Below are 16,275 nucleotides of genomic sequence, written 5' to 3' on the forward strand. Positions count from 1 at the left end.
CTTTAGTTTGAGAGGCTATCTTGACCTTCTAATTGGCCTTGCTGGATTTAACTGGTCCTATTAGTTTCCTGTTTAATTTAATTAGTGAGCTTCTATCATTATGAGCTGCTCTTTCTGATTTTTGCCATGACCTTTTTCCTTTTGTTATATACACTGTTAACATCAGGATTCCACCAGTGTTGTTTGTTTTGGGCTTACTTCTGATAAGTACAGCAGCCTCTATGCAGGCATTTACATGGTCAGACTTGATTCCTGTGAACAATTCCGCATGGGTTGCTGTGTACTTGAGGGTTGAGAGGGCATTGAATTTTAACAAACTGTCACTTAATAGGATGTAGTTTGCTTTACAATAGCTCCTAGCTGTTAAAACGTTTTGCTTGGTTTTCCCTGTTGATTTTTACTTCGAAGGGGAAGATCTTGAGATCCGACTAGATCCAGTATGTTTGGACCTGTGGATGGAGTGCACTACCTGCTCGAGGGTATTTTCGTTAATAAAGTAAAGTCCCGGAAACTTTGTGCCTGCAAGTTGAAGGCAGTGTGTGTTTCCCAGTCTGAAACTCCCATGAGTAGGGTATTTGGTTGGATAGTGATTGCCTCCAGTAGGCCTAGGCATGAGTTATGGGATTCTTGGGGCACAGATGGTGACCAACAGCTTACTAGGATATGGTAATGTTCTTTGCCTTTGGTGATATGCATGTGGAGGAACTCCAGGGCATTATTCTGTTTAGCCAACCTAAAAGTATTCTTGTTGCTAATTTAGATAGAAACATCTCCACCTTTAGTCCCTGTCTGTATGGCTGATGGTTTAAAAGTGTGGAAGGCACTGTTTAAATGTGTGGAAGGCACTGTAGCCTTGCACTGGCAAAGTACTTTATGCAACTTTAAATCGTGTCCCAATAAGGGCACATAAGTCTATATTTTCCAGAGTGAGGATAGCTTATAGGGTGCAGAGTTTTTTGTTAAGGCTCCTAGCACTGAGTAGCAACACCTTTATGTTCCTTTGGGTTTTACTTCCTGTCAGTAGTTTTGTCAATTTTGCATTGCCTAAAAAGGTTCTGAGCCACTGGATAAAGCTTTAGCCAATATCCAGAAGCCTTGTGGGGGGCAGGTGTTCACCATCCTTGGCAAAGCAATGTGATCTGTTAACCATGTCCTACCATGCTGACAGATATTGAATCCCCCTGGAATGCCACAAGAAACTAAGCCAATTGTTAAAGTCAATAATTTTTTGTTTATACTGTGGCCTCATCCTTGAAGAAGGTAAAAGTTTGCTCAATGCAAGGCACATACATGTTTGAGAGAGAGCCACAATGTGTGTGTGTGTGTGTGTGCGCGCATATATATATATATATATATATATATATATATATATATATATATATATATATATATATATATAAATATATTCCAGTGAGGTATATCTCAGGTCATTCGCACCCACATGATGGGCAATGACAGAATTGTACTAGTACCTTTAGCGCACTGACATGTGTGTGTACATAACCCGGTAGATTCTGGCTCTAAATAAGCAACTAACTGTTGTCCATTCGAATGATACAGATGTGCCACTCATTCGAATGGACAACAGTTGGTTGTTTATTTGGAGCCAGAATCTACCACGTTGGGTCATACCTCTCAACCTGGAATTATAAAAAATCTGGACAAAGGCCCACGAAAAATAGGTACAACCGGCTAAGAATCTGTGCACTGATTAACACACAAAATTTGCTTACATAATTATGTAACCTCACCCACTCAATGGAATTATGGGATTCTAACTTTTAAAAGCAACCTGAAGAACAGACAAAATGAAAACACAAAACAGAATAGTGTTCAAACATTTGAACTTGTATCAAACTCTGAACATGTGCAGAGCTAAAATACAAATTTCTTTTATAAAAATAAACTACTTCTATACTAATATTAAATCACACAAAATATAACCAGTACAAAACTGTTTAATGTATATTAACATCTTTGTTATTTGTGACACTCATTTAATGAGCTAAAGGCCGGACCCCAGAAGTACAGTACTTCTAGGTCTTCTAAATGGAAATCATAAAGATTTTAAATATTCATTATAACAGGAAAATTAATAAAAACAAAGTTTGTACAACCTCACCTCAGTACACACAGAATAACCACTCATTACCCACTAACACAAAAGAATGTCAATAACTACAAATAATGAAAGTTGAGTTCAATCAATAATTATATAATGCATGTAGACATGAATATGGGATTTAAAAAGTAATTTCATTTGGCTAGTGCTGTTTTAATAACATCACGTACTTGTATATGTTATGAGCTGGTAAAAGTGAAAGCTGCAAAGCTGCAGAAGTTATACGAGGCATCCTCTACAGCTACCTTTCTGATGTCATTTAGATAGGTCTGACACAGGAGATGCTGAGCAATTCTATTATCCCTTCCTCCACCCAGTAACAAAAAGGATGTATTTTTTCTTTTCTTTTTTATTTTGCCATGAGTATCTTATGGCAGCTGGATACAACATTTCAGAGAAACAGGCTTCAAGTCTTCTGTGCTAATGTTTATGGACAGCAAATACGTCCTGTAAACAGGATACAGTTTCAAGGGAGGGAAAGAGCAATGAAACTTACTTGATTCAAACAGCCAGAGATGAAGGCCATTAGAAGCAATTAATCAAGGAGCACTCCTATCAGTTGATGCTAGAAGAGTTCATATGTTCATAGGTGTGTACTAGGCTAAAGGCCCTGGGGCCTTTACAAGCCTAGCCCATAGAAGTGCCCTGGTATTGTGCCGCACGTCGTTAGTTCCCAGTGCCTCTATCAAGTACAGCTACTAGTGTGATCCTCGGGGTGAACTTATTTAATATATGGTCTCCAGATAAGGGACATATCAGATATTAAACTGATAAGAACAGATCCTACAGGTATGCATACGGAGAGAATATTATGAATTCATATCGGAGGCAATTAATTTTCTCTGAATGTATTTGATTCCCTGTTACCTTTCCAGTCAAAATTAAAGAAAAAAATAATGCACACAATGTCACAGATAATCAGCTCCAGCCCTCACCAGATCTGGCTTCTTACTATGCATTCTGCTCTCTGCTATGGCCTTAGCAGCTTGCATGCTGCAAAACTAACTATATTCCTTATAGTTTTTGATCCAGGTCTAAATTTGGAAATACAGTAATGGCTAACCTTATGAACTGACTTATTGTTCCTGCACTAGTGTGATTTACAAAGTAGGCTGTTGAATAAGCACTATGCATACTACATGAATGGTATAAAGCTGAATGCTATTGTTTTATCACTAGGTCTGAAAATACAGGATGGTCCGAGTAATAGAAATCCATGCATATCCACATAAAATAAAATGAAAATGATTATCTCATAGCATTACATATACCGGACCCACTAATCTTGGCATTATCTGTCATCTTTAAGAAATAAAATGTTCCACTAACTGGCTATTTTTTTCTGAATATTAAAACTGGCTACAGTGGAAAGCTTGCAGCATAGCTGCGGGAAGTGAATGAGTGGAGGAACGGTGCATGCAAAAGCAACCACAACAACACAAATTACATTCTTCTTCTTTTAAATTACAGACACATTGCAATTTCATGATGTAGGCTTATTCCGCATCCTACTAGAAAGTTTTGTAACTTAGTTGGCATTTCTGTATGGCAGTTCTGGCCCAAATTCTCCCTAACCACCAACACCACTAGAAATTATTGGGCAGCAGTTCAAACAGTAAGATACACTTATATGAAATTACTTTCAGTAGAACGAAACTATGAGATGAACTACATATCTGCATTCCATAAAGTTATGTAGGGCAAAAGCAGTCTGGTATTGGTTCCCAGTCCCTTATAAAGTACTCAATTTTAGGCATCAAAAAATAGATTAATATTTAAAAATTGCCCCTGATTTCAGCCTCCATGTCCCATTACTTTTGAATTTATCCTCAATTCCTGAAAAAAAGAAGTTGAGCAGTACATACGTGAGCAAGTTCCTTAACCCAACAGTGCTTACAGGTCATCCCTGAAAAAAAAAAGATACACATACGAAATAAATTTAAATGAACATGAATATCAAATCAGTTAATAACCTAACCATCCCGTTAAAAAATGCAAATTTGCTTGAACTATGAAATGAAAGACAACTACCTTAACAACCCAGAGAAAGAGAATATAACCACTCGTTTCACTCATTCCTTACTAAGGGCTACTATCAAGACTGATATTCACACACGCATACCCTCATAGAGAAGGCAATGACCACTATTACAATATTACAATGGACAGACTTTCATGATGACAACGAAAGTGGATGCTAAGCAGGAGAAACAAAATGTTAATCTACATACAGACATCTGACCTCCCTTGCTAGATCTAGACTAGAAACATTATCTTTTTTTTTTTTTAACCTGGAGGAGCCGGGGGAAGAACTGGTGGTGATAATTCTTCCTTCTTATAATTTCTTTAGAAGACAAGAACAGTCCAAGTCATCTGCCGACTGCTGTTTGGAGTGCTTGCTGCACAGTACTAACAAATGGCTTGCCTTCCTTCCTTGCTCTAATTAATTTACAACAAAAAACATACTACTATACTACAGTAGCACAGTACAGCTGCTGCTGCTCTCAATATCCTCCACCGCTCTGTTAGTTCATAACTTGACTCTGCTGTTGCAACTCAAACTCGTTGCCATTCTGAAAAATATAAACACAGAGTACAGTAGTACACAGCCCCTCCAGCCCTCAGCCAAATTCTGACAGGATGGCAGTCTGCTCACGAAGCGGACATCATCTCGCACACCCCTGCATGTGATGTCAGCAAAAATTCACCCAGACAAAAAAACTTGAAAAACGGGAAATTTGGAAATTAAAGAGGACACTCGGGAATTCTGGCATCCCATTATTTTGATCTCAAAACCACTAAATACCAAGAAATTCAGTACGGTTGAGAGGTATGACAAAAGTCCTGGGTAAAGTGTTTGCTTGCCTTATCAGCTTCGTTCTTGGGGTCCACTGGGTATAGGCTTAAGTCTGGTGTTTGCTGTTGCTTTTGGTTTGTGCTTTAGAGATTGCTGAGGACAGATGTTGCCATTTTCATGTTTAGGAAGTCTTTAAGATTTGGGAAGATTGCTTTTTAGTGCCTCAGCACAGGGTGGTCCATATGTGTGTGGTGGACGTTGTATGGTGGATACTGTGTGTGTGTATTTTCGTCAACCTTGTTTGTAAATGAGATTCTTGCCTACAAGGAAATTCTATATGTACATCTCTTGCAGACTGTATTAATTTCTTTAAGGACTAAAAGATTGTCTGTGAATAGGCCAAGATTACTCCATTGTCTCTGCCCATATCTACCAAGCTACAGAGACGTTTGAAAACTCCTCATCTATGTTGCCCGGACTTGTATTAAGGTAGGCTATTACGGAATGAGGACTGGATTATACAGAGGTCTTCTAAGGTAGTCTCTAGGCTTAGGGAGTAGAGTTATTTAGTGCTAAAATATGTTATTAGTGCTGTTAGACATGCAAGCTAGCTTCTCTGTGCAATGCACCACTAACTTACAGGTTACAGTCCTAATACGAGTTATATAGGTAAACTTTACTGTCTAAGCTTTTGTATCTGTACAGGGCACTGCCAATCAGTGAAGTGAGCAGCTTCGCACAAAATTTGTAGCAACAGAAAATAAATTGAAATCTAGCTTGTAATCCCTCTGGCTAATAAAAGACCACAATTTGAGCTCTTCTGGAGTGCTTCCCAGCTCAGAAAGACCAGGCAAACAACACCTGCCACAAGATGAATGATCCAGTCCTCAATGTAAAAAAACAGAAAAAAAATAAAACCTCAATTGCAATGCAGCAACAGAAAACATATTCCCCGTCTAGATTGCCCTATAGCAAGGCGATTTTAATACAAACAGTTTAAAAAGCAACACTTAACAGAAAACGGGTGATTTTTTACAACAGAAGGACTTTAAAGGCTTTTTAAATTTAGTAAAAATAGAAGTTATGTTCTTACCATAACGTTCCATGTTAGTTGTCTTCTTCTCGCCTGCTCCGACTCGGCCACTCTAAAAGCTCGAGAGTTGGTTCCACCGGCTCGAGGCTCCCCTTATATCCCACAATGCTAGGCGAGAGTTACCTCAGATCTCGTTTGTAAGCTAACCCCAGCTTATAAAAGTAAAAGAATAACTCTAAACAGAGTCCACCTCTAACAACAGGAAGAAAGAAGGGTGACCTACATCCTGAACCGGGAAATATGCACAATAGCATATGCCTAAGAAAGAGGTGGTAGAAAGAGAGGTCACAATCACAACTCCTCTAGGTCTGTCCAGGCCCGGGGGATGGAGGGTGGGGCCGAAGAAGAAGCGAGAAGAAGACAACTAACATGGAACGTTATGGTAAGAACATAACTTCTATATGTTAAGTTGTCTATCTCGCCTTCATTCTTGCTGGATGGGACCGCGTCCCTAGCACCTTGTCCCGGGTGGCCTAATGGAACAGACTCCTGAGAACAGTGGAACCAAAATTAGCTCTATGTCTAGAAGCTAAATCCAACTTATAATGAGAAATAAAAGTGTGAGGAGTAGCCCAAGTAGCCGCTGCACAAATGGTGTCAATAGGCAGTCTGTCTTGGAAGGCTAAAGAAGTAGCCAAAGCTCTGGTGGAATGGGCTTTAGGTTTATTAGGCAAATTTTGGTGTCTAATTTCATATACAAGGGAAATCAAAGATGTTAGCCATCTGGATAATGATACCTTTGAAACTGAAAGTCCCTTTCTGCTTTCCGCATAGGAGACAAACAGCTGATCAGATTTTCTGAATTGTTTTGTTCTATCCAAGTAGTACCTCAATTGACGATGAACATCCAGGCAGTGTAATTTTTGTTCAGACCTATTGGAATATTCTGGAAAAAGACAGGGAGGTCAATGCTTTGGTTTAGATTTGACGTCGAGACCACCTTAGGCAAAAAGGACGGGTTAGTTCGTAAGGATACTCTGTCCTTATGAAACAATAGATAAGGAGGTCAACAGCTGAGTGCTTGAAGCTCTGAAACTCTTCTAGCTGAAGTAATAGCTACCAGAAAAAGAGTCTTCCATGATAGCAATTTTAAAGAACAGGAGACTGCAGGTTCGAAAGGGGGAAGAATCAAAGAAGCAAGTACTAAATTAAGGTCCCAAGGAGAAGGAGGATTTCTTATAGGAGGTCTGAGAAGAAAAACTCCTTTCAAAAAGGCTTTGCAAAGCTTGTGGGACATTAAGGTAGATTCAGAAATACCCACATGAAAGTTAGAAATAGCTGCCAATTGAACTTTAAGAGTAGAGGGAGATGAACCTGCATGGAAGAGTTCAGCTAGAAAATCAAGGACTAATTGAATGGAAGCAGTAAAAGGATCTATGTCCTTTTCTTGAGCCCAATATGTGAAGCGTTTCCACTTACTCAAATAAATCTTCCGAGTGGAAGATTTATGGGAAGCTATCAAAATATCTCGAACAGAGTGAGATAATTGAGGAAGCCTGGCTAAGGTTGGAACTGGAGGAACCAAGCAGTGAGGTTCAGAGAGGGGAGGGAGCGATGAAGCTGACCCGACTGATGGATCAAAAGATCTGGAACTAGGTCCAGATTCCACGGTCGCTCCAAAAGAAATTGATGTAGAAAGGGGAACCATACCTGTCGAGGCCAGTAAGGAGCAATGAGGATCAATGAGGCCTTCTGAGCGATAGCTTTCTGTATCACTTGAGAGATTAGTGGGAAGGAGGAAATGCATACAGAAGTCCCAGGGCCAAACTTGGACTAGAGCGTCTCTGCTGGGTTGGCCTGGTAAAGGGAATAGAGTGAAATATTCTCTGCACTTGCTGTTTTGGGGAGTAGCAAAAAGATCGCAGCAAGGCTGACCCCACTTGAGGAAAATTTCTCTCACCACAGAGTCTTTCAGAGACCACTCGTGAGGCATGAGGATTGCTCTGCTCAACTTGTCCGCAATTTGATTGGACTTCCGGGATGTGCGTTGCTATCAGAAACCGCTGAGAAGAAATCGCCCATTGCCACAGTCTGAGTGCTTCTCGACACAGGGGTATGACCTGGTTCCGCCTTGTTTGTTGATGTACCACACTACAGACATATTGTCTGTCTGGATTGCAATCGTTCCCAAGGGAAGAGAGTCTTGAAGGGCTTGCAACGCTAAAAGCACTGCTCTCATCTCCAGAACATTTATGTGCAAGTGGCATTCGTTTGGTTGCCATGTGCCCTGGACCGTCCTGCCCTGATAATGCCCCCCCCACCCGATCAGGGAGGCATCCGTTGTCAGAGTAGCAACCGGAGGGTGGAACAAAGGGTCTTCCCAACAAGAGCTGAGGGGAAGACATCCACCACATGAGATGATTTTTGCACGCTTGCGTGATCATAATGGTGTGAGACATTGGAAGTTCCTGGTATGACCATTGAGTAAAGAGCATCCATTGAAGGATCCGCATATGGAATCTGGCTAATGGAAGCAGGGGTATGGCCGCCGCCATAATTCCCAACACTTTCAGAACTAATCTGGCTTTGATTCTGTTGTTGTTGAAAAGGACTGAGACCAGTTTGTGAATGTCTGTTATTCTCTGATGTGTTAGTCTCGCAGACATGTCTACTGTGTCTAGATTTGCCTATGAAAGTAATAGTACGACAAGGCGACAAAACAGACTTTTCGCAATTTATTGAAATGCCTAACTTTTGACAAATGCGAAAAGTGTAATCCCTGGCCATCAGAAGGAGATGCTTGGTGGGAGCTGTGAGGAGCCAGTCGTCCAAATATGGAAACACCTGGAATCCTTGTCGTCTCAGGTGAGAAGCTACCACTGCCATGCATTTGGTAAACACCGGGGCAGTGGTGAGACCAAAGGGCAGGGCCCTGAACTGAAAATGACTGGTTCCCAGCCTGAAGCGGAGGAATCTTCTGGAGCGTCTGTTCATTTTTATGTGATAGTACGCATCCTGAAGGTCTATAGAGCACATCCAGTTTCCTTTGCCCAAAAGGGGAAGGATGGATTGCAGCGTGACCATCCGAAATCTTGTTTTCTTGACTGATCTGTTCAAGATACTGAGATCCAAAATTGGTCTCCAGTCCCGTTTTCTTTGGAACTAAAAAGAACCTTGAGTAGATTCCGGATCCTTGCTGGTCTGCTGGAACTGGCTGAATTGCTCTTTTTGTAAGCAGTTTTGAAATCTCCAAAACCGCTAGATCCCTTTGAGCGGGTGGAACATCTGGAAGGGATTTTTTTGATTGATTTGGAATGCGAAGAAAGGGGATAGAATAGCCTTCGAAATGATGGACTGTACCCATTTGTCTTGAGTCAGGGATAGCCAGGCTTCTGGGTACAGTGACAATCTTCCCGACTGCCTCCGAAGATGGGCAGTCGGGCAACACTTCAGGGATGCTGAAAGGGCTTGTCAGGAAGGCTTCCCGATTGCCCTGGTTCTGCGGACCCCCTGCCCCTAGGGCGGCGTCTACCATTGTTATTCCCGCCTCTGCCTCTGGCGGAACGACTCTGTGCGTCAGGCGAAGTCCCTTGAGATTGTTTACGGAACCACATCTTTCCACCTTTCTGGCCTTTGGGGTAAGGCCTAGAAGGAGTAGAAAAACGGACTCCGACGGCAGAAAGGGTCTTGCCATCAGTTTCGCACCTAGTCAAGGTTTCTTTCACTTGAGGACCAAAGAGAGATGATCCATCAAACGGGAGTTAGTGAAAGACGCCTTGAAGGGTCCATAAAATTACATAGCCGCATCCAGGCATGCCTACGTAAGGCCACACCTGTCCCTGCGGCTCTACTCGCTCCATCAGCCGCAAGAGAGAAGGCATGGAGGAGTTGGTTATGGAGTTAAGGGTAGCCAGCTGCGTATTCATCTTATCTTGAAAACCCGCAGCTGTAGGGTCCTTTAACATTTCACTCGCTTCCTTGATCAAGTCCCTTTGAAGACGAGTAAAGTGGCATAGGTAGTTCAGCTTAACGCATGGTAAATGTCGCTGACGAGAACATCCGCTTCCGCACCTGTCCATGGACCTAGATTCCTTGTTAGGTGGATGGACAGGTACTGAAGGATCAGCTAGCTCCTTCTTAGTGGCAGCAGCTACCACCATAGCATCCACAGAAACTCCTTTTGTTAAGAACTGTTTGTCTGCTGGTGCCGTTATGAACTTGGAGGGCCTCCTGGGAGTGGGGTCCACTGAATCAGGAGCCGTCCATGCCTTCTTAGCAACCACCTGCATGAGGGGGTCAAAGGGAGGAGACACCCAGGAGGTGGAAGGGCGAGAGCCAAACGCCTCAAGGTACACAGATTCATCCTCCGAAGGGTTGAGGGCTGGCCAATTTCCTCTCTGTTTCAGGATCTCTAGTATGTCTGCAAATGAGACATCTTCAGAAGGGGAACGGGGGGAACCCTCAGAATCATCCAAATCTGTGTCAGACGTGATGGACTCAGGTGAGTCAATGTGTTTCCTCTTACACTTCCTCTTCTGAGGGGGCTCTTCTGCCAAATCAGGAGAGGCCTCGGAAGAGGATGAAATCCCACAGGGGTTCCTGAGGAGCTGGCTCTCTGCGGTCCGGGATGAGGGAGTGAGTCGACTTGACCTGAGGCACCGTAGGGGGAGGGGCGGACGGAGCCGACTGTGGAGTAGAGCCAGGCTCTAACACACTCCGCATGACCTCGAATGCACCCCTGTCAGGCAAAGCCAGAGGTCCCCGCTCCGAGAAGCTAAGAACCTCCCTCGGCACTGACAGTGATGGCTCCGAGGCCGATGTCGGAGCCGAACTCACCAGCGCCGAAGCACCGAGAGGGAGAGGGGGGTCGGACAAGGGTCCGATGCCACTCACCCCCTCAGAGCGGACGAGGGAAGTCCGGCGCCGAGATTCTTACAAGGAAGAAATCGGAGCCGACGACGGAGCCGAAGACAAATGTATCGGCTCCGACGCTATCACAGTCTTGGTTCTGACGCGACCCGGCTCCGAGCTCAAGAGAGTCGAAGGAGGAATATATTGATGGACCGGGGCAGGCATCGACTGATGAGTCGGGCTCTGAAGCATCTGGGCCAGTGCCTCAGACTTAAGAAGTCGACTCACTACCCTCTGAAGGTCATGATCCGACAGCCTCGATGACCTAGAGGAGTGAGATCTTTGGCTCCGTTCAGACAGCAGGGGAGATCCTGGAGCCGAATGAACGGAGCCAAGAGATGGTGACCTGGACCTCTTCCTAGTTGTCGGCTCCGAAGGTCTGGTCGGAGCCGACACGGAACTCTAATACCTCGGCTCCAGCCGAGCAGAGGAACCACAGAAACTGTGGACTGAGACTCATCGGCTCCAGCGGAGCCGATGTAGGCAGAGGTTTAGAAACCTTAGGTCTCGGCTCAGTTGTCGGAGCCAAGACCTAGATGCCTTAGAGGGCTTCCCTGTAGAAACAGAAGGGAATCCTCTGGCTTGAGTAAGCCCTTAAAATCAATTTATTTTTCTTTCCTGCAGGACCCTGGGGCTGAAGCCATGGCACACAGCACAGGAGTCCTGCAGGTGCAAAGGTCCCAGACAGTAGACACAAGAAGTGTGAGCGTCTGTCAGAGACATTTTCTGACAGCACGCATCACACTTCTTGAATCGAGACCTTTGCTTCTTTAGACATAACTACAGGTGTAATCACACACACAGTCACAAACACACTAATTACACCCTGTCTAATTAAAATATATAATAAACCACTAACTAGGTTTTAAGAGAAAAATAACACACACTCTCCACTAGGGAAGGAAAAGAGGCCTGAAGGCCCAAGGGAAGAACTTAAAGTTCTTGAGGGAAAAAAACAGGAATTTTAAAGAAAGGGGATAAGAATTTCTCTAAACTAAGGGAAATACGTAAAAATATTAAAATTAAAGGGGTTTTAATAGACTAAGTACACTAGAAAGTCACTTACCAAGAACCGGTAGAAAACCAACACCTCGATAGCTGTAGCGGCAAACGAGATCTGAGGTAACTCTCGCCTAGCATTGTGGGATATAAGGGGAGCCTCGAGCCGGTGGAACCAACTCTCGAGCTTTTAGAGTGGCCGAGTCGGAGCCGAAGTCGGCTCCGAACCCATCCAGCAAGAATGAAGGCGAGATAGACAACTTAACATCATTAGTTATCAGTTTAAGTATTGATGTGTATGTGCAAGAAATCAAATAAAATAACTTTTCTTTGCCTAGAAGGCACTTAATAGAGTGGGAATACTTCTCAATCACAGGCAAGGATTCCAAGCTTTTCTGAACTATGTGAAAATGCTGAACTGTGTGAAAATGAGCACAGAGTTGTGCAAACATGCCTAATTTACATCATGAAAAAAGAAACAGAAAACTAACTCTTGAGCCCTCTGGGCAATAAACAACTACACTTTGAGCACTTCTGGAGCACTTCCCAACCCAGAAAGACCAAGCAAACACCTTCTGCTACAAGATGGAAGACGTGGTCCTCAATGTAAAAACACAGCAAAAAGGAACCCTCAAGTGCAATGAACAACAAAACAACTTATTCCCTTTCTTGACTGCCTTACAGCAAGGCAATTTAAATGTAAACAGTTTCACTTAGAGAAGACAGGCAATTTTTTCACAAAAAGTATTTTAAATGGAGTAAAACAGTAGCAATCAGTTAAATAATGAAGTACATGTCTGTACATCAAATACAGTAAAGGCAACTTCAAAGCACACTAGCAGCAGTTAGACCAAGGAAAAGCAAATACACTTTATATTGATAAATGCAGAAAAATGCAATAAATAATTTGAAAATGACAGCAATCTTCAGAAATATAATACCTCTCTGCTCCTTCTCTCACTAGGAGCAAAACAGAAGCAACAATCCCAAACAGATTCCTGAAAACAGTTCTCAAGCTCTCCAATGATTGGTAATCTAGTCCCAGATATTACAAATTTCATAAGCAAACTAGAAAGAAGGGAGTAACATACTGAACTACAACAGCAAAAGCTTCAGCTGGGAGCTTCACATCTATAGGTGGTTTTCGCTACTAGGTTTGTTTTATGATCTTTAGATCCTAAAAAGTCCTTAAAACTTCTCCCCGTTTTGAAAATAAATTGTGGATCTCATTCTAACAATTCAGCCACTGGCTTGTTACTTACTATTAGGACTCAATTATCTTTAACAATTTTTTGAATCTTTGCGATTGAGCACAAATGTGATAACCATGCTTTGCTTTCTTGTTCTGAGTTGATACATGGGTTTTCTGAACCCACTGATCATCCTGCTGAATGGTTTGAGGCTGTAGGTGTCCCCTTTTGTTTTGAGGTCTTTTAAGAGATCAGCTGTGTTGTGAAAAAGCTTAGTCTCATTGCCCCTTACAAGAAAATCCCTTTCCAAATATTTAACATTCTTGAGCAAATCTTTCAGCTGTTTAGAAACCTGAGATATCCTCATTCCCTCGGATTTCATCTTGTACCTTTTTTGTTATTTCTGAAAGCATGCTGGTGGCATGGAACAGGTTAACCCTGGTGGGTTTTTGAACCAGGCTGATAAAGAGAGAACTGCCAACTGTTTTTCTTAACTGTTAAAGCAAGGAAACCAGCCTTTTGTTGCTGTGGCTGGTGATGAATTTTTGGAAGTTAGTTGAGTTTCCAATAAAGTTGTATATGTCTTTAAGCTTCACCTCATCTTCTTTCCAAATAATAAATATATCAAATTGATAATAACAGGCAATATATTGTTGGAACAGAGATCTATACATACTACACACAGTTTCTTCTTCCCATTTGGCTGCTGCTCTGTAGTTTGTTTGTAGTACTGGTTGTTAAATTTAAAATAGGTGTTTTCCAGAAGTAACTGTAGTAGTTTTTCTGTTAAGTTTGCATTCTCTTGTTAGAGTCAGTGTTTCCCTTGTAACTGCATCTAACACCGTCGGAATGTAATATGAGTAGGGCAGCACTCTATAATGTGACACTATATTGATGTTAATCAGGCAGGTGTCCTGATTTGTTCTGATGCTCTTGATTTGAAGTTAAACAACAACAAAAAAAAAAAAAAGGTCTAGAGTATCAAGCACAATGCATGCGGTGCCAGCTGCCAGAGGTTTATAAGAACTTCCAGGTAAATGGAGATGGGCTACATAATACAGCCACTTCTTGCCACCACAGGTTTGTTAGGTGTATCCTCAAGGCATGTATGCCCCTTAGGGATTCAAAAAAAAATTAGGGGAGGGTAACTAGTAGAAACTCGTGTAACTTACTGCCCCCATGTGTTCTCTGTCAGAGTATTTTTAGAGTTGCATGAAAGGCACTATTGACATTTTCCACTGTTGCCAAGTAAGTTTTACAACAATAGTTGATATTACATAGAATGTTCTCTGTGCATTGTAAGCAGTAGTATCTGTCACACATACTACTCCACCCCTACTGGCCTTTATTACTCTTATATCTTTGTCACTGCTTAACTTTAAAAGAACTTCCATCTCTAATTTGTTAAGGTTATAGCATTTTCTTTTACCTTTTTTTCACCTGTCAAGATTTCTCTGATGTCAGCTTCACATTTGTCTTCAAAGACTCCAAGAGTCGGGGGCAATGGAAGGCAGGAATCACTTTGTCTTTTCCATTTTTTTGTCTGGGCCATAACTGAGGCCATCTGTGTCATTGTCCTTTTCGACTCTGTTGTGGAAAACGCTTTTAAGTTGAGTTTGTGTACAAATAACTTTAAATCCATTGCTTTGTCTACAAGATTGTTCCTGCTGTGTAGTATTGGCACTTTTTTTCAAAACCCTCAGTTCCATCTTGGAGAGTGGTTTTGTTGAGTGGTTCCAAACCTTAATCTGGATCTTGGGTGACTTCCCCTCTGATGGCAGGCCTGGAAGTTCTTTAAATCCATCCTGTCCTGCCAGTTCCTCTCCTTCTGTGGTTGAGGGATATATGGGGATGAACTGTTGCCTTGGTGTGAGGTTTTGTAACTGGTAGATGGTGTGGGTGACTTTCTCTGTTGTCCTGCTTAGGTAGTGTGGTCATTGTTAGCTGAATGTCCTGTTGGCCACCCGAGTAGTTCCTCTGTTGTGTCAGGTGATCCTCTTGTTTTGGGGTGTGAAGGTTCCTGTGGTTGGAGATTTTTGTCATTTGTGCTGGTCTTGTATCCATTTGAAAACCCCTTTCAGTATGTTCTCTGAGGGTCTATCATAACAGCGAATGCTAAAAATAGTAAACGCTGTTATGTCGAACTCAAATGTCTGAAAGCTGAAAACAGCGAAGTAATTGATCAGTGATTTTCCCCCCAGAAAAAAAAATCACAGATCCAAAAAAAAAGAGTATACAGTCAAAATTAAGTGTGTGTGTGTGTGTGTGTGTGTGTGGGGGGGGGGGCTTTGTCTCCCACACACACACAACTTAAATATACCAACTCCAAGATCGCACCACAGTGGAGAAAACAGCAAAGCCTGGAGAACGGCCTAGTGAATTTTTTCCCTGGGAAAAAATTTGCTGATCCATTCCATCGCTGTTTTCAGCTTTCGGACTTTGAAGTTAGATACATCAGTGTTCGCTATTTCTAGCGTTCGCTGATGTGATACAGACCCGTTCCCTGAGGTTTGGTGCACATACAAAGGTTTCCCTGGTAAAACTGTCTGGTCTCACTTTGGGGTGTTGGCTCAGCTCAACCACGTTTTGTTGCTTACACTGTGACTTCACTGGGAGGTTCTTGGTGTTGGTAGGTAGGGTGCCTTGTTAAGGTCCTTGTTATTGACATCACTGATATTTCTGTGGATCTTTTTTCAATTTTCTTTTCTCTTTAAACTTTCTGTTGAAATAGGTGACCATTTCTTCAATGTCACTGTTGAAATTGCTGGCCATTTCTTCAATGCCCCATAAAAGTGGGCTCTATAATTATCATGGTCCCAGTGTTTTTGAGATTTGGTACTTTTTGTGATTTTAATCACAGGAATCTCTGTAAAAGTGTGTTCTATCCAACTTGTGATTGGCAAATAGAATATTGTTGGCAACTTTATTAGCCTGCAAAAATGTGTTCTAATGAAATAACAAGAAGCTTAAATTCAAATTGGGTGGCACACAAAGGATCTAAATGCAACCACTTGAACCTTGGACCATAATATATTTTTTATAGAAAAAAATCATGCATGTGTAACAGTTTCTGTAATGAGAGCAAGCTCAAATATACAAAAATTGTAAAAAGGTAGTCCTTTTTAGTACTGGAACAGTACAAAAAATGAAGACTGTTATTGCTTGTGGATTAAGATGAATAAACAAACTGTTTTTTTCCACTTGAAAACCAAGTAAAAAGTTA

At 42.0% G+C, this 16,275-nt stretch overlaps 1 protein-coding gene and 1 pseudogene across 1 annotated transcript in view; both read right to left on the reverse strand.

Moving 5' to 3' along the window:
* The window catches only part of LOC122810655 (glycerol-3-phosphate acyltransferase 1, mitochondrial-like), a 701,052-nt gene that overhangs the window by 56,661 nt on the left and 628,116 nt on the right, over window positions 1–16,275 (reverse strand). The gene's annotated exons all lie outside the window — the stretch shown is intronic.
* LOC122812425 lies at window positions 2,858–2,910 on the reverse strand (annotated as a pseudogene).

The sequence above is a fragment of the Protopterus annectens genome, chromosome 9.part0 (genome assembly GCF_019279795.1).
Source record: "Protopterus annectens isolate FY-2018-M chromosome 9.part0, PAN1.0, whole genome shotgun sequence".
NCBI classification, from domain to species: domain Eukaryota; kingdom Metazoa; phylum Chordata; order Ceratodontiformes; family Protopteridae; genus Protopterus; species Protopterus annectens.